A 23,084-nucleotide genomic window follows, 5' to 3' on the forward strand; every position below is an offset into this window, starting at 1 on the left:
TGATTTTATTAATTTTGATTCAAACTTTAATCCACAAAGTCATTTTGTCGAACTTGGCGACGGTTGTCAAATAAATGATATAGTCTTGAAAAGAGGCGATGCTAAAATGTCCCTAAAAAATAATAAAGGCGAAATCTGTAACTGTATTCTAAAAAAATCATACCTACGTTTAAGCAAGACATTTTCTGTGCAGGCTGCAATTAAACAAGGCGCGAATATAAAATTGGCCAAAACAAGTCAAAATTGATATACTCCAATGGAGCTATATTTGACATTAAAGAAAATGGCCGACTATATTATTTAAAAAGTATGGTTCTGAAAAAACTGCCTGTCACAACTTGGAAACCTGGCATAGGACACTGCAATACAGCTGATATTAAAAAATTATCAAATGTAGTCGAAGGCATGAAAATAATACCTTCAGACGATCTCCCAAATTATGATGTGTGTGCACAGGGGAAATGACAAAATATATAAGCCAAACACCAGACAAAAAAGCTACAAAAATTCTCTCACTTGTGCATTGTGACTTAGCAGATCCGATCAGCCCGATGGGGAGAAATAATCTAAGGTACGTTTTGAACTTTACTGATGATTTTTCCGGTTTAATTATGGTTCATTTTCTAAAAAACAAATCCGACACTATCCTCGTCACTAAGAAATATTTAGCTGATATTGCCCCGTATGGTTCAGTAAAATGTATTCGCTCAGAGAATGGGACTGAATTTACTAGTAAAGACTTTGAACTTCTATTAATTAACCACCGTATTAAACACGATAAATCTGCGCCGTATTCCCCCTTCCAAAATGGCACCGCTGAAAGGGCATGGCGAACCCTTTTTGAGATGACAAGATGCCTACTTATCAAATCGAAATAAGCACATAGTTTATGGAGGTACGCTTTAATGGCAGCAGTATATATCAGAAATAGATCGTTCAATAAGAGGCTAGGAAAAACGCTGTATGAAGTGTTTTTCGGTGTAAAACCTAAAATGAACAGAATGCATCTATTTGGTTCTAATTGTTTTGCATTTATAGAAAACACCAGTATACTAAAAGCAAAAAAGGTACTTTCGTAGGTTACGATAAAAATAGCCCGGCATACTTAATCTACTTCCCAACTCAAAATGCCATAAAAAGGGTTAGATGTGTAAAATTCAATGATACATTAAATTTAAAAAATGGCAATCCAGTGGATGAAAAACGTGAAATATTACCTAGCATCTTAATCGATCACAATGAAAATATTAATAATGACGACGACAATTACAGTAGAACTTCTGACGAAGATATTAACCAGACACGTCGATACCCAATGAGGGAGCGAAAAAGGCCAGACTTCTTACAGATGGAAAAGATAGAAGATTACGCCGTGGATTACTGTTACTCGTTGAACAGCACACCAGAAAGTTATAATGAGGCAATTAATTCAGAAAATCACCAAGAATGGGAACAAGCTATGATATCCAAATTGAAAGCTTTATCTGAAAATAACACATACGAAATAGTGGCAAAACCAACAGATAAAAATATAATTTCTTTACGCTGGGTTTTTTTCCAAAATAAATCACAGCTTCTGGCAGTGAAACTTTTAAAGCAAGATTTGTTGCAAAAGGTTTTTCACAAATTTCTGGAGTGGAATATTTTGCAACATTTTTACCAACGACAAATTTAACGACAATTAGAATTTTATTACAACTTGCCGCTCAATACAATTTAAAAATACATCAAATGGATGTAAAAAAATGCTTATTTAAATGCTCCGATTGACTGTGAAATCTACATTTACCCTCCAGAGGGATTTAAAATGAAAAATAAAAATAGGGTGTGGAAATTAAATAAATCGTTATATGGACTAAAACAAAGTGCACACACTTGGAATTTAACACTCCATAATTATTTAATAGAACAGGAATTCAAGCAATGTCATGTAGACGCGTGCATGTATACCAAAAATGTAGGTAATAAATTGTTGATTTTGTTTTTTTGGGGTTGACGATATATTACTCGCCTCAAACTGTTACAACACTTCAAATGAATTAAATAAAAAATTTAAAATGGCCGATCTTGGACGACTGTCATGGTTCCTCGGTATAAAATTTACCTGTGAAAATGAAACTATAACTATGAATCATCACGATACATTGAAAAAATTCTGCTCAAGTTTGGAATGCAAGATTGCAAGCGGCGTTCAACTCCCGTCGAAATGGACATAAATAAAAATATAGGGACCGAAACAAAATCCATAGATAATCGAATATACAGGGAAATGGTAGGGAGCCTCATCTACTTGATGACCGCAACTAGGCCTGACATATGTTACACTGTAACAAAGCTATCTCAAAACTTATCGAGACCGACAATTAAGGACCTTAATCGTGCAAAACAAATCCATCGTTACCTAAAAGGAACCAAGGACAATCTTTAGGATTTAAAAAGTCTACATATCCTCTAAATTTAGAAGGATTTTCAGATTCAGATTGGGGTAACTCTGAGGATAGAAAAAGTATAACGGGGTATTGTTTTAGACTGTCAAAGACTGGACCTATGATCTCTTGGAAAACTAAAAAGCAACAAATTGTTGCCCTTTCTACTTGTGAAGCAGAATATGTGGCTCTTACTCATTCTGCGCAGGAGGCAATTTTTCTGAACACCCTTTTTAAAACCAGATCTAAGTAAAAAAACCTATAGTAATTCTTTGTGATAATTAGAGCAGTATCTTATTAGCAAACAATTCTATGATTCATCAAAGGTCGAAGCATATTGATATCAGATAATTTTATAAGGGATGAAATAAATAAAAAATCTATTACTTTTACTTATGTGACGTCTGAAAATAATATAGCCGACATTTTCACTAAACCTATAAAAAGAATAAAATTAAGACATTTTATAACCGAACTTTTTGGAATCTAATTATGAATAAATCTTTTTTCAGAAACCCAAAAGGAGAAGCATGAACAGTCAAAATCACACAAAAAAAAAAAAAAAAAAAAAAAAAATTGTAAATTGTCCCGGGCATTACGTTAAACTGCGACCATTTCTACCTTACTAACCAAATTAACCAACTAATACCTAACATAATGTTTCCAGTTTTTGTTAAACAAAAAAAAACAAAAAGTCACCCTTTCTTTGTAAATTTCCTATTTGTCAAATAATTCTTTCTTGTATTTTTTTTTGGGGGGGGGGGGCAACATTTGTTAAAAAACAAAAAAATGCATATTTGTGAATTTTTGTGCATATGTTTATATGTATTTGAAAAGTATTCTATTTGTATGTTCATATATATTTGAAAAGTGTTTATTTTTATATATATAAAAAAAAAATAAAAAACTCAATGTGATTAAAAAAAAAAAAAAATGACTTCTTTTTGCACACATTATACCAATGTATTAATAATTCTTTTTGACCAATGAGAATAAAGACAAATTCCCCCAAAACCAGAAAAAAAAAACAATTATTTTATTGGTTTATTTTTTTTTGTTCATTTATTTGTTTATTTTTTCTTTCCTTTTCTCAAGTTAAACCAAAATTGAATCTGAAAGGAATTTTCCATTATATCAAAAAAAGGGTGTGTAAAATATTTTTGGCAGCTAATGGGGGTAGAGATTTAATTGCTGCCCACCACAGCAATATGTGGCACAAGGCCGGAAGGTGGGGATCCAGCAGGCCCCTCCCCTAAAGGAGGGCACTCCTGCAATTGTAAAAATTGCCTGAATAACCCTGTCGGCATTCCCCGGTCGGGGCGCCTCAGGCAGTAAGCGGTAAACTTACTCCACCGGAAAGCCCAGTGGCAAGGCCTGGGAGGGTGGACCTCCTAGGTATTACCCAGGTGGTGTACCTCAGTCCGACAGGTGCTGGGCCGGTTCCCAGCCCCTCACCTGTCGGGCTGAGTGTCAAGTAATGAATCCTTAACGAGTACTTCTACCCTGTCTCCCTGCAGCCGAGGCCGCTAGGAGACCTTCCCCATCATGAGTAATGGGAGTAGTTATTTATTTGGTGTCCACCACACCAAAATGTGGCACAAGGCCGGAATGTGGAAATAGGCAAGCTCCCCTAAAGGAGGGGCACTCTTGCCTCATCAAAAATTGCCTGGGCACCCTCCCCGTCGGCTTTCCCCGGTAGGGGCGCCTCAGGCGACAAGCAATTACCTTGCCCCACCAGAAAGCCCGGTGACAAGGCCTGGGTGGGTGGACCTCCTAGGTAGTACCCAAGCAGTGTACCTCAGTTCGACAGGTGCTGGGACGAATCTCGGCCCCTAATCTGTCGGGCTGAGTGTCAAGAACGGAGTCTTGACGAGTACGACTACCCTGTCTCCCTGCAGCCGAAGCCTCTAGGAGACGCATCCACATCAGATGAGTAATGAGGGTAGAGATTTATTTGCTGCCCACCTCAGCAAAATGTGGCGCAAGGCCGGAAAATGGGAAACTAGCGGGCTCCCCTAAAGGGAGGGGAACTCCTGCAATTTTAAAAATTGCCTGAGTAACCCTGTCAGCATTCCCCGGTAGGGGCGCCTCAGGCAGTAAGCAATGAACTTACTCCACCGGAAAGCCCAGTGGCAAGGCCTAGGAGGGTGAACCTCCTAGGTATTACCCGGCTGAGTGTCAAGAACGGATCCTTGATGAGTACTACTACCCTGTCTCCCTGCAGCCGAAGCCGCTAAGAGACCTTCCCCATCAATAGAAATGGGGTTATGTGACGAATGGATTTGCCAATCATTTTTATAACCACCGGCTGTGCTAAACAACCAATGAAAACCTTTCAAAATTATAAACATTGTCGAATTTTGGATTCAATCAGTTCGCCGTTAACTACGCCACTGACCACATTTGATTCTTGGCCGCCATCTTGGTTACTGCCAATTACTGATCTGAACTACGCCTCCATCTTTGTTCAACATAATATCTCAAAACTTAACAGTTTAACAATTATTTAATCAGGGGCTGATTACAGGCAAAGTTTGTTTTTATTTTGGTCATTTCATTATTTGCTTTGTACCATGAAGAATCCCCCAACTATGGACAAATAGCTCTACTGCCTTGTGAATGCCTTGAGAAAGGCCAAGGGAGTAAACCCTGACAAAAAAATCTGGTCTGGAGTTTCGATAGTCGGATGGTGAAGCTCTGAAACATCTTTCCGGCAGCTCCTACGGTTGCGCTTGCACCAACTGCATTGGTTTACCTTTCTGTTGGGAGTCTGCCTGCAATGCCGAGAACGGGGACCCTGATAAATGGGCAAACCAAGGTTTTCCTATTACCTGCCCAGGCCTGCACCTGGTTAGTTACAGCAGACGCTGTAGTAAACCAAACTAGGTGCAGAATGCCATTGTCTCAAGAGACAGAAGGTTGCCATCATGGCCATTCTCTAAAGATATCTTACGCGTGTTTCATTAGCCATCACCATGAAGAAGTCTTAAGTAATTTATAATCGTAGTCTTATCGGCCATATTGAGAATTGAATCTTCGGCCACATCTGGACTCGTCCATCTACCACTGGTCTCTCCCTCTTCAACAGGTTTATGAGTTTATAATATATAAAAATTGTCAGCTGAAAGATAAGGAAAACTATGGGCGTAATAATATTGATCAATGGAATTTGATATAAATCTCACCAGTCTGTTTAAATGTATGTATGTATGTTTGTATGTCTGCCTAAAACTTTCAACAGAGGTGACGGATTTTCACGAGATCGGTATCGTTTTCAAGCTCGACCATTCAGACAACAAAACCATTAATTCCTTCATCCTCAACTGGGCACTTTTCTACAGAGAGGGGTCGCTTTTTTCGCTGATATTTTCGAAAGTCATCCCCTCTTTTTGATTGACTAGCCTTAATTTAAACATTCGTCTCTTCCGGTTTGGCAATGGGTGCAGCAACAGCAAAGGGTACCTAGGCTAGTTTCATTATATGGGCCATCACTTTTGACCAGTCCAAATGAGACAACAGTACTCCATATACGCTAGATTTGCTGATTTTTTTTTTTTTTACATAGGCATCACCACATTATCAAGGCCAAGAGGCCACTCAAGGATAAGGGTTAAAGAGTGTACAGTAGAAATTGGACAATATAGTAATCATTAGTAATGAAAATTTGGTAAATTTGATAACTTACATGGAACGGCTCATCAAGAATTTATTTACGTTAGACTTGAACACAACCATATTGTAGTCAGCCGGAAAGCAGGAAAACGGAAGACAATTCCACAGGCGTGCAGTTCTAAGAAAGAAGTTTTGTTCATGGAATCTACGTTTAGGTTTAGGCACAGATAAAGAGTGGGGGGAATTATTGATAGTGTTTACAGCTAGACGAGTGTTTCTTGTGAAAGTTTGGCGAGGGGGGACCATAGATTGAAGCTCAGTCGAACACTTTCCATGAAAATAACGATACATCAGAGACAAACTCGCAACATCTCTTCTGTGAGATAGAGGTTGCAAGGAAGAGAAAAGGACATCTCCTACGAGGCTACGAAGTCTATTTTGAACTCTGATTTTTATTTTTAGCTAATTATTTAATTTTGCATTAAATTCTAATCCCTATTAATCTCTAACTCTGAAGTGTTGAAGTTAAAATTTTCCTTTGAACTGCCGAATACTGTTAAATGTTCGTGCAAAAAAAAAAAAAAAAAAAATTCTTCAGCCTGCAATGTTCTCGGCATATTCTACAACGACTATCCCCTACCCTTTTCCCATTTCGACATTCGTAAGAAATCCTTCGTTCTTTCTTCCCACCAATACGCGAAATTAACCTTACGTTTTAACGACTCCGAGTCATCAACTCTCCAATGAAAGAAATTCCCTGTCGGTCGGGTTTCGAGTTCGGTGACATTTTACGAAACGCACACACCACCTATGACGCTTGTTTCAATGACTGTTGTTACACTCTGCATAGAATGGATACCATAATACTTGGTTCGCTGCACCTTATCATAACAAAGGTCCATACAAAATTTCAGCCAGATCAGCTAAGTAGTTTATGAGAAAAAGTGGAATAGACAGACAAAGAGAAATATAGGGACTGCCAAAATTCACCACAGAATCACCACACCCTATATGTAACACGATGTAACTTTATTATAAATTAATATTATCCATATAACTTTTGTACCATCTAAAAGAAGGGCAAAATAAACCAGTAATAATTAAAAAAAAAATTTTTTTTTCATCGAACGAAAATAATGAAATTGCGAGACGAAAATCGTGTTTACATAATTGGCGCTTTAAAATAACGTTCCCGTGTAGTAAACATTCCGAACGTGAAAACATACCCGTGTATAATAAATCTAGCAAAAATCAACTAATGGTCAGATTTTCGTAAAAGTTTCGATACGTATCCATTTTAGAATGAAATTACATATAAAATGCAGTTTTCGTAAAGTATATGAGGGGAAATATTTTTTTAGTACGTGCCCCCCCCCTATTTATTTTTTCGAAATTCGAACAAAATATATTTAAATCTATCGAAATTTCTATTTATTATGAAATATAAGAGTTCAAATAAGTAAAAAATATTTATTTTTTTAAAGTTTAAATATACATATTGAACAAAAATTTACCTTGAAGTTGCAATTAAAAAATGATATAAATTTAATATTATTGTTTTTTTTTTTAAAATAGCGTTTTTTCGAATTAATATATATTATAATCAGTTGAGTTGTCAAGAAAAAGAAACTTCGTAAACATCAATTAATTTTTAAAAGATTGAAACAATTAAAATTCCATTATTTCAAAATGTTTCGCTACAACATAGATTTTTAATTAATTGTTTAAAATTTTTTTTAAATATTAAGTTTTTACATAAACATGGCTCTGGTCAACTATTTTATCGCCAGATTAAAACTAAGATTTGAAAATATTATTGCACAAATATTAAGCATTTTGTAGCTCCTCCCCCATATTTTGTTGGTCTCTTTTTACCGAACAAAATATGGAAGCCCGTAGGTAACCGAAAGAACATTCAGTAAAACCGTATTTCATATTTAATATACAAAGGTTTATAATATTATTAGTCACTAAACTGTAAATCTTAAAACCTAACAAAATTATAACAAATTTGCAATTTAAAAACATTATCTTTCATCTAGTAATTAATGATATAGATATAAAATTTTCAATGATTTTTTTTAAGTGCAACAGAATGTACATTACATAAAATAAATCCAAGGTAATTTTTTGATTCAATTTAAATTAAATTTTTATACCTTACTTTGTAAAATTTATAAAAGTGCACTTTGAAGATAAATGAATTTCAAATTGAATCTTGTACCTTTATTTTTAAAGCCTATAGTAAAAACATTTTGTTTAATAATTTTCATGCCTTGGATGAAATGCTTTTACTTGTATCAAATATGGGTGCAGCTGAGATAAGTAGGTCCAGCAGACGAGCCTCGTTCTGAAAAATCTGAACAGTTAGGTCACGTGAAATGTGACACCGGTGCTTCTACCATTATTGACTCTTTGAATTATGCCTTTGGTTGCATTTATTTTTTTATTTATTTTTTCACTTGTCTGTTGTGTTTATAGTAATAAATGTTCGAAATTTAAATTTTTTTTTTTTTTTTTTTTTTTTTTTTTTTTAGCTTGCTTTTATTTCACCATTTCGTTTTTTAGTAGTAACTAGCGAGGGGTACCCGGCGTTGTGTGTGTGTGTGTGTGTGTGTGTGTGTGTGTGTGGAAACTCCGGGGGTGGGGGTTAAAAAAAAAAAGTAAGTATTAGGATCGAACCCGAACCGTTGAGGCAAAGTTGTAAATTAAAGTGTGAGAAAGAAAAAAAAAAAAAAAAAAAAAACGTGCGACGTTAACCATTGCCCCACCGCGAGATGCTAAACGGAAACTCGTTTGAATTTATTTAATTACTTGGATTTGGCAGGTGCCCGTTTTAATGAGTTAATGAGGTCAAGTTTGACTGCGGGATTTTTATTTTCCCAAGATGTTATAGGAAAAAGACTAACCCACATGCGGCAAGCGACAAATGTTGAATATTTATCTTCTCGAAATCGAGCAAATAAAATAGACAGGAGAGCTTCGTTGTTAACTGTGATATATTACGATTTATATGTGATATAAAAAGTTGTGAACCGACCGACCGCTTCTCTGAAAAAAGCCTTTTGTAGGCATACAGAAAAAGCGAACACATACATACATACATACATACATACATTTTCGTTTTTATATTTATAGATAGAAGGCTTCTCTACATTAAAAACCGACCTTGTGTCTAACTCTGCCCTCGTGGGGAGGCAAGTAAATAGGAAGTAATATGACGGCTGAAAAACGTTTTTCAATCACCATAAAAGCATTACAATACATTTAAACCCTGAAGAATTTTCGCCGTGCGCCCTTGTTTTGCTAAGTTAACTAGCCACTACTTGTGTTTCAAACTTAAAAAAAAAAAAAAAAAAAAAAAAAAAAAGCGCTTTAAAATAGTAAAAACACTAAAGCTTTTTTCGTTTTGGAAGGGAGGTTTCAGGCGCCCCTATTATCCCAAAGAACCAGCTATGTAAACACTTTGCAATATTTTTCAATAATTATTAAAAAAAAAAAAAAAAATCTTTATAATCAATTTTTATTTAAAATTAAATTATTTTCTAAAATATTTTGTTTATATATGTTTACATTTTGTTTTTAAGTAAAATTAAGAAATTAATTAAAAAAATATTGTTTATATCCATCTTCATTAAAAAGGGTTAAGTTTCGGTAGCTTCACCGGTTGTTAACCTAAATTTTCCGAATCTCAGAACGAGGCTCTTCTGCAGGACCTACTTGTCTCAGCTTCACCCAAATATGTATACTCAAAATCATTTACAAATAGAGATTTGGTATCTGCTTATCTAAAGCCGAAACGATTTTACTACTATTAGCAATGGAGATTTGGTATCTGTCTGTCTAAAGCTGAATTATACTACTACTTTTATCAAGACTGAAGATGTGTTATTTGTTTGAACCTAAAACTATATTACTTCTATTAATAATGGAGATTTGGTATCTGTCTGTCTGAAAGAAAGATATTGGTGAAATTTTATTTTGAAATAATAACAATAATAATAATAACTAGCAGAATCCGTACAAATTCTAAAAGTTGAAATTTTTAACAACACATAATAAATAAAATGAATAAAACAAACTAAATAACAACGAATTTAAAATAATTTTCTTTAGTAAATTCTTTTTTTGGCCTTTAAAAGCTAAAACAAATTTAACAAATTTAATTTTTTTCAATGAAAATTCAATTGTGTTTTTGTTTTTTTTATCTTTATAATTGTTTTATATAAATTATAAAGGAAACAGATATGAATTCAATTGCACATTTCTTTGAATTAAAAAAAAATTAATCTGCTCTCAATATGACTTTTTTTTTCTTTTTGAATTATAAAATAGCCAACCTGAAACCGAAAACAGGCAGCCATATTTTCTTTTTTTTGTTTTGAAAATTTTGAAGAAATGGTTTAATGAGTTTTAAAGAGCGACTATAAAGGGAGGTAATTCATATCTCATTAATTAATGTTTGCGATAATGATAGTTTTTTTTTTCATGTCGGACAAGTAAATTAATATTTAGATAATAATAAATCTTGAAAATAGTTTCAGACTGCAAAACGCGTACAGATCGGTAGAAAATTCAATTTTAATGCGTTTGAGTAAAAGTTATCAGTTGTATATTAATTAATTTATTGCGGACTATTATTCTCATCTTTATTAGTTGTTGTTTCACGACGTTTCTGCCAACTATTCCTCTGGCCTTCGTCAACAACAACTAATAAAGATGAGAATAATAGTCCGTAATAAATAAATTAATATAAATAATACTTATCTCAATAGTGAATTCCAATTAAAATAATATATTTATCAGTTGTAGTTTTATTTTCTTTTTTTTTTTTTTTTTTTTTTTCTCGACTGCTAACAATATTGCATGATTACCAAATAGAGATATGTTTCTCCTAGAATATCAGATGTCTCTGGGGCATTTCGTGCCAAAAAAAAAAAAAAAAAAAAAATCGCAACTTGTTATTCAAATTTAGCTTTCCTTCTTTTTTCTTGGCTTATTTACAAAGACAAGTTCTTGTTCTGCAAGTTTTCTTTGCTTTCGTTTTAATTCTTTGTTTTTGCTCGTTTATTCCCCCCCCCCCGCTTCCGTCTTTGTTATTTAAAAACAAAACATTGTCTTCAAAATCGGTTAAAATAAGAACTGGTTTATATTTTCTTTGTGATTGGAATTGTTTTCTTTCCTTTTTTTAAACCTCAATCCATGTTTCTCTGACAGACATGTGCGAAAGCGCTCAAGACTTGGGTGTCAGTGTCTTGGTCGGCCATACCTAATGAGTACATCCAAGGACTACAAAAAGACGACGCCAGAGTTCTTCAGCGAGTAACTGCTGAGGTTGCTCTTGTAGCGTGTCGGATCGTATCGAAGGAGTTTTTCAGGGTCGTGTCAGGTCATATCAACGGAGTTGTACGGGATCATGTTGGGTCTTATCGACAGTTATATGGGATTGGGTCGTGTCGACGGAATTGTTTGAGACCGTGCTGGGTCAAGTCGGCGGAATTGTTTGGGGCCGTGCTGGGTCAAGTCGGCGGAATTGTTTGAGACAATGTCAAGTTGTGTCGACGAAATCGTTTGGGATCATGTCGGGTCATGTCGACAGAAGTGTTTAGTATCGTGTCAGGTCGCATCGACAATATTGTTTGTATTGCGTTGTGTAGATTGAAGCATTCAATTTGTTCGGTTGACTTGACGGGTGTCTGTCTCGGGTCTACTGCTGCGTGTGAGATATCAAATAGAACATGTACATGAAATACATTTTGAAGCTATTCAACAACAAAAAAAAATAATTAAAAAATATTTATCGGTACCTTTCGGCGAAGAAACTCGCCTTTATCAAAATATATTTTTCCTTCTTCTTATGCCTCATGATGGTACTTTTAGGCGGGCCACGTTCATTTAGATGTTTTTCAACGGTTTGGTTTGTTTTTATTGTCCAGGAATGCACATGGCGTGTGCTAAAGAATAACAGGGAACCAGGCAATTATTCCTTTAGTCCCAAATTTGCAAAAAAAAAAAAAGAAAAAAGACACTTTTTACCCCATAACTTTTGCTCCATCCATTAGATTTTTCTGAAAGTTGGCGAAAATGTGAAGGCAAAGTTGGCCCTTCCTACTTCTCACATTCATCATTTCTTCACTATTTTTTGTGGCGTCATCTCACATGCAGCACAAGAGGGGGATTTGAAACTAACGGTATCGATGTTCTGATGTTCTGTAATACATACATGTAAACAAATAAACAAAAGCAGATAATGTTTATAATTGGTTTGTGTATTTAATTGTACTATGCTAATAATTGCAGTGTTCTGCTTTTAGTTTTTCAATGTTCTGAATTCCACTCCCCCCCCTCTCTCTCTTTCTCTCTCTGACACACACACACATAATGATGATTGCAACGTCTTGTCAGACGAGTGCCACTCCCTCGGGCACTAAAAGTCTATAAGCCTGAAAATGACTTTAGTCCTGCCGGCGAATTCACACGCTCAAGCAGACATGACACTGAAGACGGTCATTGGTATACATACATATATATACATATACGCTTACATACATACACATATCTATAAACAAACACACACACACACACACACACACATACATACATATACAATACACATGCATACATATGCATACACACATGCATACATATACATACACACATGCAAACATATACATACACATATATACACACACACAAATACGTACACATATGCACATATCTCTCTCTCTCTCTCTCTATATATATATATATATATATATATATATATATATACACCCACACACACAAGTATATATATCTATTTTCTCTCAACGCATTCTCGTTTAAGAAAGCCAATAATTTTGGACGGCTTACAACCCAAACAATTGCTTCTAATTATACGTTTGTCTAGAGAATGTTTGCTATGTCACGGCCACCGTAAATCAAGCCTGGTCACTGAAAAATGAAGTAATGCTTGTGGTACAAGCGAGTAGAGTCGGATGAATAGTCAGACTGTCGATAGTGAAGAAGAGCTCTTTTACGAAAAGAATAAGAAAGCTTTTTAAAAAAAGTGCAATGAAAAAAGAAGACTAAGGCACACCATTTATACTCAAACAGAACTTAACCAATAAAAGAAAAACAAAAATTAATTCAAAAGAAAAAGTTGTGTGTTCGTTAAAAGTAAATTAAACATTTCGTTGTTTTGTGGATTTTAAAAACTAAATTTCGTTTATTATTTACTTTAAAATTTCATTTAAAAAGAAAAAGCTATTCGACTTATATTGCAACTTAATTTTATTCAAAACTAAACTACCCGTGACCCGTTGAGTCAGTATGTTATACTTAGCTATAAATTGTGTGTATACAGAATTAATGTATAAACGCGGTACTCGTGGCGAAAAGAAAATATTTCTAACAGTTACGTAAATAGATCAAGAATATATATATATATATATATATATATATATATATATATATATATATATAAAATCCGATCCCGCATTTTGCTACTTCCTACCCTCTGATAAGAAGGAAAGTATTTCTTCGAAACTCCGCGGAGTAAGGACTATCCACTTATTTAGTGTTTCCTTTTCAGATTAAATATGTTTTTAACTCCTTTCAAATTGTTTTTTAACATGTTTTATTAACTGTTTGCTCGTATATATATATATATAAGTTATAAAGTATATATGGCAAATTAATTAAATTTTATAACTTACTACCAAGCTCTACCTACGTATTGAGCACTGTTGAAGTAAATACTAAAAGTTTACGCATAAATTTATACTTTCGTATACTAATTTATGTGATTAAATTAAGTAATCCTATATATCTATAATATAAAGCTGTGTGTGTGTCTGGTCACGAATAGGCTCCTATATGGTTGACTATTTTAAAAAACTGATTGCATATAATGATAGATGTATCAAGACACAGGAATGGGTATGTTTGATCCTGCAGAACGGTGGTTCATTAAAATTGTGGGGTCTGCATTCGCGCCTGGTCCACAAAGTATGGAAATAAAAAATTTAAAAATAAAAAAAAAACGTTTACAAGTGTTTTTGATATAGATGCATATAAGAATACTTTGATAAGTATGTTTTAACTTAAATAAGGATGGTATAATAAAATTGTGGGGCCTGCCTTTGCGCCTGGCCTCCATAGAATTGAAATAGGCACAAACTTTAATAAAGACTTTTCATATTTATCTGCGTAAGTATACTTTGATAATTATATTTCAGTTTGAAGAAATATGGTATAATAAAATTATGGTGTGTTCATTCGCACCTGACCTCCATAGAATGGAAATATGTCACAAAATTTAACAAGGTTTTTTTAATATAGATCCACAGAATATTGTGATAAGTGTTTCAGTGTGAACAGGTATGGTATAATAAACTATTGGGTTTATCTATTTTATTTTTACTTTCATCATATTTTGCTTTGGTTTTGATACCCCCGAATTCGAAGCTATCTCTTTACAACCCTTCCTTTTCATAACCTATCATACTTTAATAAGAGTCCATTTTCTGTAGGCTGTTTTTGAACCCAGTCAATGACGGGTACTTTTGCTAATATATATATATAACAGAAACATTCGTGTGAAAGTATATTGTGGCACAATGAAGAGCGCCCCTTTTAGGGGAGTTGGGGTTTCTACATTAATAAACCTTATACATAACTTGTGATTGACTGTGTTCGTAGGGAGGCGAGAAAGAAAAGCGATATTGGAAAAACATGACTGCTTGTCAATCATGTATGACTTAAGCCAAGAGTAACAGTTGTTTATACTATAGCAGTTCCGCCTGGCTTTGCCCGGGCCCCATGTACTGTTCAGTACGTGCATATGTATATATTAAAGTGTGAATATGTACGGTAATGCCTTTCTATATAATAGGTTTCCTTAACTAGCATAGAGAAAAGTTGGTAGAGACCGTAGACGTCAATTTTTTTTTTAACTTTGACCCCCTTAGCATTTATTATTTTGGGCTCAAATAGTTATAAAGTTAGATCGCTGTCCAAGTAATCTATATATAAAAGTTCAAGTGTTTAGACCCAAAATTGGCAGAGTTCTCAGAGGTTAAATCGTTGAACTTTGACCCCTTAACAGCCAAATTTCTGGTCGAAAACCGATTAAAAAGATTTTCCCAAATTTCAATACCCCTTATGCCAAATTTCGAGTCTGTAGACCGAAAATTGGCTGTTTTTTTGGTAGGAAAATGTACACAGACGGACACTTTCACTTTTATAGATATATAGATTGAACTAAGTCAAAACGATATAAGACCTTAGAATGTGAAAGGTCAAACCCAGAAGAACTCATGATGGGATACAAAAACAAAGCAATGTTTAAACGTTATGTATGAATGTCTCTCTTTCTTTCACTCTCTTTCTTTTTTTTTCTCTCTTTCTCTCTCTTCCAATGAAGATAGAGAAGAATTGAATTATAATTGTACTTATTTTAACAGTCGAGGCTTGCATCTTGTACGGAACGGACGCACATAGCAGTTTTGGCTGCACGTGTCAGGTCTCAATAGGTCCTTATTTAAATTGGCTCCGCCAGTGTTAAATATAAAATATATTTTTTTATTAAAAAATTCATTTGTTCACTATTCTTTACAAGCATTAAATTTCAGCATGCGGTCCCTGTCATTTAATGCCAACAATGGAAATGCTGCCTGCACACAATGAAGATTCAAGAAGCAACCCGTGCCAACTGGTTATAGCCGACGACATATCCACCCGTTATTTCTATTTGATATCGTGTCTAATACTGGGGAGCTGGTTTCCTCAACCAATTTACACTCCCCGGCAAATGATAGTATCATAATATTAAAATGAAAAAAATATAGATATATACATCATCAACGTTCTGATCCACATCTGGCATCAATTAAAATGAATGGCTCTCGTCTTGGGGAGGCCTCAAGTTTTGACAGGCTTCTGGGCTTGACCTTTACTCCTGATCTTAAATGGAATACGTACATCAAATCTGTTGCCAAGGCCGCTGGAAAAATGGTGGGATCCTTCTATCGATCCAGTAGATATCTCACTGCTGATGCAATTCTCTATCTATATAAGAGCCAGATACGTCCAAGGATGGAATACTGTGTTGCCACATATGGGCAGGAGCTGCTAGAAAAGACTTGTCCTGCTTTGATAGGGTTCAAAATAGACTTCGTAGCCTGGTGGGAGATGTCCTTTTCTCTTCCCTGCAACCTCTATCTCACAGAAGAGATGTTGCGAGTTTGTCTCTGCTTTATCGTTATTTTCATGGAAAGTGTTCGACTGAGCTTCAATCTATGGTCCCCCCTCGCCAAATTTTCAGAAGTAACACTAGACTAGCTGAAAACATTATCAATAATTTTCCACACTCTTTATCTGTGCCTAAACCTAAACATAGATTCCATGATCAAAGCTTCTTTCTTAGAACTGCACGCCTGTGGAATTGTCTTCCGTTTTCCTGCTTTCCAGCTGTCTTTAATATGGTTGTCTTCAAGTCCAACGTGAACAAGTTTCTGATGAGCCGTTCCACTTAAGTTAACAAATTTACCGAACTTCCATTACTATCGATTACTATATTGTCCTTTTGACGACTCTACACTCTTTAACCCTTATCCTTGAGTGGCCTATCTGCCTTGATAAGTGGTGACGCTATGTAAAAAAATTAAAAAAAAAAAAAAATAGATTTTTCTGAATCGTTTCAATGTTAAACCTTATTATATCCCCAGTATATGTATGTGATTATCTACATTCGATTACACACACACACACACACACACACATATATGGCCGACCTGTAACAATGTGGGGATGGAACTTTTTTCCCCCAAACAAACGCATCAGGTTTATCATGTACAAAATTAACTTTTTGTTGGTAACATTCGATGAAAATCACATCTGACGAGTTGATAAGAAAGAAAATTTTTATGAAAACATGAATCATAAAATTGTCATCCCATTAACGAAACGGCTGTAATGAAGAGATCCAGGATGAAATAAACAAGAGTTATATAAAAGAAAAAATGTAAGTCTTTGAATTTCAATAAAATTTTGTAATATATATATATATATATATATATATATATATATATATATATATATATATATATAATTTGTTTTAACAAAATCAAGACATCAAGGAATAGATTGATAGCAACAAATAGTGTATTTCATCGTTAGTTACAATTGTTTCAAGACTATTCGGACAAATTCAAACATTATGTTGTTTGAAAATTTTCACAAGGATAGTCTTTCGTCAGACATATAGAATAAAAAACACTTTAACAATGAACAGTCCATTTTCCTTATGTTGAATGTCTCACCCTACAGCTTTATTTTTCAAAAAACAAATATATAGCAAATAAATGTTATCAAAGGCAAGATAAGTTACTTTTCTACCAAACTGGATATATTTTTGTGTTTTTATTCAGTGTAGTCAGCTCGAAAAAAAAATGTAGTATTTACCGATGTATTGGAAAATTCAAAATGGCGCCCGACTGTCTCTTTAACACGGTAAGTTTGGGAAAAGATGTTATAAATAATAAACTAGACAAAATACTATTAAAAAAACAACCGAATATATGTCAACTTATGTCACGGTAACATATATTGAGCGAATTTCTAACAGTATTTGTCTAGTTTATTATTTATAATACCTTTTCCCAAACTTACCCTCTCCAAGAGAGAGTCGGGCGCCATTTTGAATTTTCCAATACATCGGTAAACACTGTCAGCTTTTTGAGCTGAATAAACATTTAAGAAAACACGAAAAATATATCCACTTTGGTAGAAAAATAACTTATCTTGCCTTTGATAACATTTATTTGTTCTATATTTGTTTTTTGACAACTTTTTCGAATCTATGTGTACAGTAATGCAAACCCTAAAATTGTATGTTTGAAGAAGGAGGCAATTAAATACTGAAAAAATTTGATTTATGAATTTACAAATTGCAATCGAATGATAAACATACTTTTTAATGAAATCGAACAGTGAATAAGATTTAAAAATTAATTTGAAAGATATTTTTTCAAATTAAATAAAATGAATAATTTTTAACCACAAAATAAATTTTAAATATGAAATCGAACAATAGGTTTTTAAAATTAATTTGAACGATGAATATTTTTTTAAATTAAATAAAATAATTTTTAAATATGAAATCGGACAATGAGTAATTAAAAAAAAAATTAAATCGAACGATTAATAAGTTTTTAAAATGAATTAAAATGAATAATTTTTAACCACCAATAATTTTTAACCATGAAATCGAACGATGAATTTTTTTTTTTAAATTGAATAAAGTGAATAATTTTTAACCGCAAAATCGAACAATGATTAAGTTTTAAAAATTAAATCGAATGAGGAATATTTTTTTTTTTTAAATTAAATAAAATGGATAACTTTTAACCATGAAGCAGTTTTTGAACTTTGTCAACACAGGATAGGGTGCTCTGAGCAGCTCCCGCTCAGTATGACGTATCTGACTCCTATACAGGTAGAATATTGCGTCAGCAGTTAGATATCTTCTAGAGTGATAAAATGACGCAACCATTTTTCCGGTGACCTTGGCAACAGATTTGAAGTCTTCCATTTCAGGTCAGGAGTAAAAGTCAGATTCAGAAGTTTGTCAAAACAAGAAGCCTCTTTTAGACGAGAGCAATTCATATCAATTGGGGTCAAGTGGAGATCAGAATGTTTACGATCAAAAGATAAAAGCTTGGTTTTGGATGAGTTAAAATTAACCAGCTACTTTTTATTCCATTGCACCACAGGATCAAGGTCTGAGGAGAGAGACTCAGAAAGATGTTGGTCGTTGTTGATCTTTGAAGTGTTGCCATGAATCAGAATGTTATTTGCATATCTTTGATCCTTCTGGTCTCTCTCTCTCTCTCTCTCTCTCTCTCTCTCTCTCTCTCTCTCTCTCTCTCTCTCTCTCACTCCGATCTTTCTGGTCTCTCTCTCTCTCTCCGATCTTTCTGGTCTCTCTCTCTCTCTCTCTCTCTCTCAATCCGATCTTTCTGGTCTCTCTCTCTCTCTCTTTCTCTCTCCGATCTTTCTGGTCTCTCTCTCTCTCTCTTTCTCTCTCCGATCTTTCTGGTCTCTCTCTCTCTCTTTCTCTCTCTCTCTCCGATCTTTCTGGTCTCTCTCTTTCTCTCTCTCTCTCCGATCTTTCTGGTCTCTCTCTCTCTCTCTGATCTTTCTGGTCGGTCTCTCTCTCTCTCTCTCTCTCTCTCTCTCTCTCTCTCTCTCTCTCTCTCTCTCTAGTATATCTATTCTTTTTCTCTCTTCTCTCCAGTCTCTCGTCTCGCTTACTTCTGTTTCTTTCTTCTTCCTCGGCTATCTTTCTCCTTTCTTTCCCTCACTCTTCTATCTCTACATAATCTCTCTTTCCTCTTCATTAACTTTGGTCTGCTAGAAAGGCAAACTCTGCAATCCACCCCCACGCATTCAAACCACCAACCAACTCACACCAAAAGAATTCCACCTGCTTTCCGGTTATTTTTATCCTTCTCTTCCTATTATATCACCCCCCTCTCTTCTACCCCCCCCCCTAACCCAAAACGTGTTTTTGTTTCCGAAAACATTTGATCTCTTGCTTTTGACCAACTGTTTTTTTTTGTTTTTTTTTATTTATTTATTTATTTTTTTTTGTTTTTTTTCTAACTGGAAACTAATTTCAAAGGTTCATGCAAATAGGATTTCTATCGCAACAAAGATAAACAACACGTGATGCGGAAGCCGGGGGCGGGGGTTGGAAACGCTTTTGTTTGGTAAAACGAACAGTAAATGCGATGCGGTTTTTGACATTAAAATTTAAACTAGACCTTCATCTCTGACCTGAAATGGAAACACCTACATCAGATCCATTGCCAACTGATGGAATCAATCTACTGTTCCAGAAATGTATCTGGCGTAAACAGACGACCATCTTAAAGAAGAATCTTAAATGAATCACTTGCTTTGGCGACCATGTTTTTGTCGATAAATGTTGGTAATGATTTGTTGGTAAATGCCTCCATGATGGCAGCAGCCCTCATAGAATCGACGGTGTTGTGATAGGTGTATCAGAATTTTTGTAGGAATTTTTGACACCCCTAACACGAAACTGCGAATAAAATATAAAAAAAAACTCGTAATTTCTCTTTTAAAAGTGGGTTGATTATTTTCTTTATGGATTATACTTCCAAAATAAACTATTAAAGTTGTTTTAAAAGTAATAGAAATTTTTTTTTTTTAAACAGTAATGAATTTTACGAACTCAATATTTTTCAATTTTTAAACTTTAAAAATCTATCAAAATTTTTCTATTGATTCTATTTTTACGATATTTTTAGGGTCAATGTGAAATTTTATGCTCTTTCCAATAAACCGAATATAATATTTTAGACAAACGTTTTTTTTTTTAATTCACGCCCCCCCCCCATTTTCAAGTTTCTATTAAAAAGTAAATAATTAATTTACTCACCAAAGTGTTATACATCACAAATTGAAGAAAAAAGGTCAATAAATAATATATTCAAATTTAAAAAAAAAGTAGTGTTTTTTTAGAAATTTACCTGTAAAGTTCGAAGTTTAAAACCTTTTTTTTAAAACCACGTTGTTTGTTTTTTCTTTTGTTTTTGTTTTTTTAATGAAACCTTGGTCCTTGCTCCTTTAATTGAAAAAAAAATTAGGGCTTGAATTACATTACAATTTTTGAGGAGTTATAAGCTTGGAAAGGCGGGGTGGAATTATTCACTATTTTTCACGAAATTTCTGACACACCTAGTGTTGTAATCGTGTTTGTTGGTCCTAGTCTCAATCATACATAAATAGTCAAGGGGGTTGCAGATGGTGTAGAAGAGCGACCAGAATTCTGGTTGTGAGAAACATTATTGAGCAGCAATCCTCTACATGTATAAAAGTCAAATACACCCTAAAATGAAATACTGTTGCCACATTTGGGGTAGAATTCCTAAAGGTACCTTATTATTATGCCTTTGCAGGGTACAAAACTGTCTTTGAAATTTAGTAAGCAATGACTTTTTGTAACGGAGCGCGTAGGAAAATATCATCAGGAGCTGTAGGATAACTGGCTTGCGAAGATATTAGCAATGGCCAAAAAAGCACATATGCAAATTAGGAAGTGTGCTAGTGTCGAAACGCGGGGAGTTTGTTAATCTCAGACGAAATGAATAGTAAAAAAAAAAAAAAGCAAGCATTGTTTACGAAAGTAACGGTAATAAACGACTTGTGTTAAAACTCGTCTGAACTCCAATCCCTGGTCCCCCCTCGCCAATCTTTCACGAAAAACACCCGTCTAGCTGAATCCACTGTGAAAAATTTTCCCCACTCTATATCTGTGCCTAAATCAAAACGCGGATTTCATGAGCAAAGCTTCTTTCTTAGAACTGCATGCCTGTGGAACTCTGTTCCGTCTGCCTGCTTCCCTCCGGACTACAACTTGGATGTCTTCAAGTCTAATGTTAACAAATTCCTAATGAACCGCCCCCCCCCTAATTAAACACTTCATAAAATCTCCTCACTAACGTAATGTACTTGCAATAACCATTATCCCTGAGTGGCTTCCGGGCCTTGATAAGTGGTGATCACAAAAAAAAAAAAAGGCCGAGTCGGATTTCCTATTTATTTGTTGTTTTTTTTCCTGTGGCGTTATTATTGTTTCACCTCCCTACAAGCCCAAGAAGGTTGGAGATAGAAAAATTCAGCACATGAGAAGGATTCAACAACCCTTTCTGAATTCCCCAGTAGAGGCACCTCAGACTAACCCCTGCTTTAAGAGAAAAGATAATTCCTAAAAAAGTGCATCTACTATAACTGAACAGGATCCTCCTTGATCTTTTGGCTATGAGCAAAGTGCTGTATCTGTTCTGACATTACACTTCATTTTTTCTGTCCTTGGTCAGTGAAAAAGGAATTCTTCTTGACTGAGGCAATTTTTAGCTCTGTCCTAGTATGGCCCTTTCTGGGAGCTTGATTTTTATCTGAAATTAAAAACTGACCTTGTATCTAACCCTGCTCTCTTAGAGTCAAATAAAAAGAGATCCTATAGCAGCACAAACAAGTAGGAACAGCGGATGCTACAGCGGTCCACCCTCTGTAGGATCAATTAACGAGAACCTAACCATAACTGACAAAAATTACAGCTTTCTAATATGTGATACTATCAATGTCCCCCCCCTCCCAAGTAGGGCGTAAAAAAGGAGAAAATTGAGCAAAAAATAGGAAATAAGTTTATCATCAGTACAAAGATATAGGAAATTGTTTACAAAGGAACACAAAAGGAAGCTGACATAGTATTGTTAATCAAGGTGTGGAAGTGAACGAAAACAAAAGAACTAGACAATAAAGGTCAATTTAAAGTTAGTGGTTGATTATAGCAAGTAAACTATGTCTTTTATCATTGTGATACTTTCAACGTTGACCTGTTAGGAAGCAAAGAAACAAAAAGAACAACAAAGAGGAAATAAGTTTATCAGCACAACAATAGATAGGGAGTTGTTCACAAACGCACACAAAGGAAAGCTGAAATACGATTCTTAATTAAGGTCGCAGTAACTGGGACAAAAGATGGCTCATAGAGCTTGATATATTTAGACTTAGTTTAGGGACAGTTTGTAGACAGCCATGCAATCATTGACAACTGTTTCCAGTTTCGAACAGCTGAAGGCAGGTTATAGATCTAAGCGGATGAGGAGATGAATTAATCAACTGTCTAATGAACATGACTTCAACAGAAAACTAAGATACGGACATTGGCATCTAGAGGGATGTTTTCTGCGATGGTGTCACATACGTATCGAGAGCCCAACTGATATCTATGGAATGTATTGGAGTTTGTGTTTGGATTGCTTTATATTTTATACTTGTGAACTCATGTTAGCCTTCGGAAGTCGCCAGTGGGTGATGTAGCCTCCAACTTTTAAGTACATTTTTTGCAAGCTCAAAAAATCTTTGTCAGACTTTGTTCAGATCTCACCCGGAAGATAATTGTTTATATTTTGAATTTGACCTCAAAGTGAACAAAGACATTCAAAATTATAATACGAAGCTGATATAGAT

At 34.6% G+C, this 23,084-nt stretch overlaps 1 protein-coding gene across 2 annotated transcripts in view; it reads left to right on the forward strand.

The window, feature by feature from the left end:
- LOC145268811 (EVI5-like protein) overlaps positions 1-23,084 on the forward strand; it is a 663,419-nt gene that overhangs the window by 75,438 nt on the left and 564,897 nt on the right. The window lies entirely within an intron of this gene.

The sequence above is a fragment of the Euprymna scolopes genome, chromosome 44 (assembly GCF_053919585.1).
Source record: "Euprymna scolopes isolate OS-2025 chromosome 44, ASM5391958v1, whole genome shotgun sequence".
NCBI lineage: Eukaryota > Metazoa > Mollusca > Cephalopoda > Sepiida > Sepiolidae > Euprymna > Euprymna scolopes.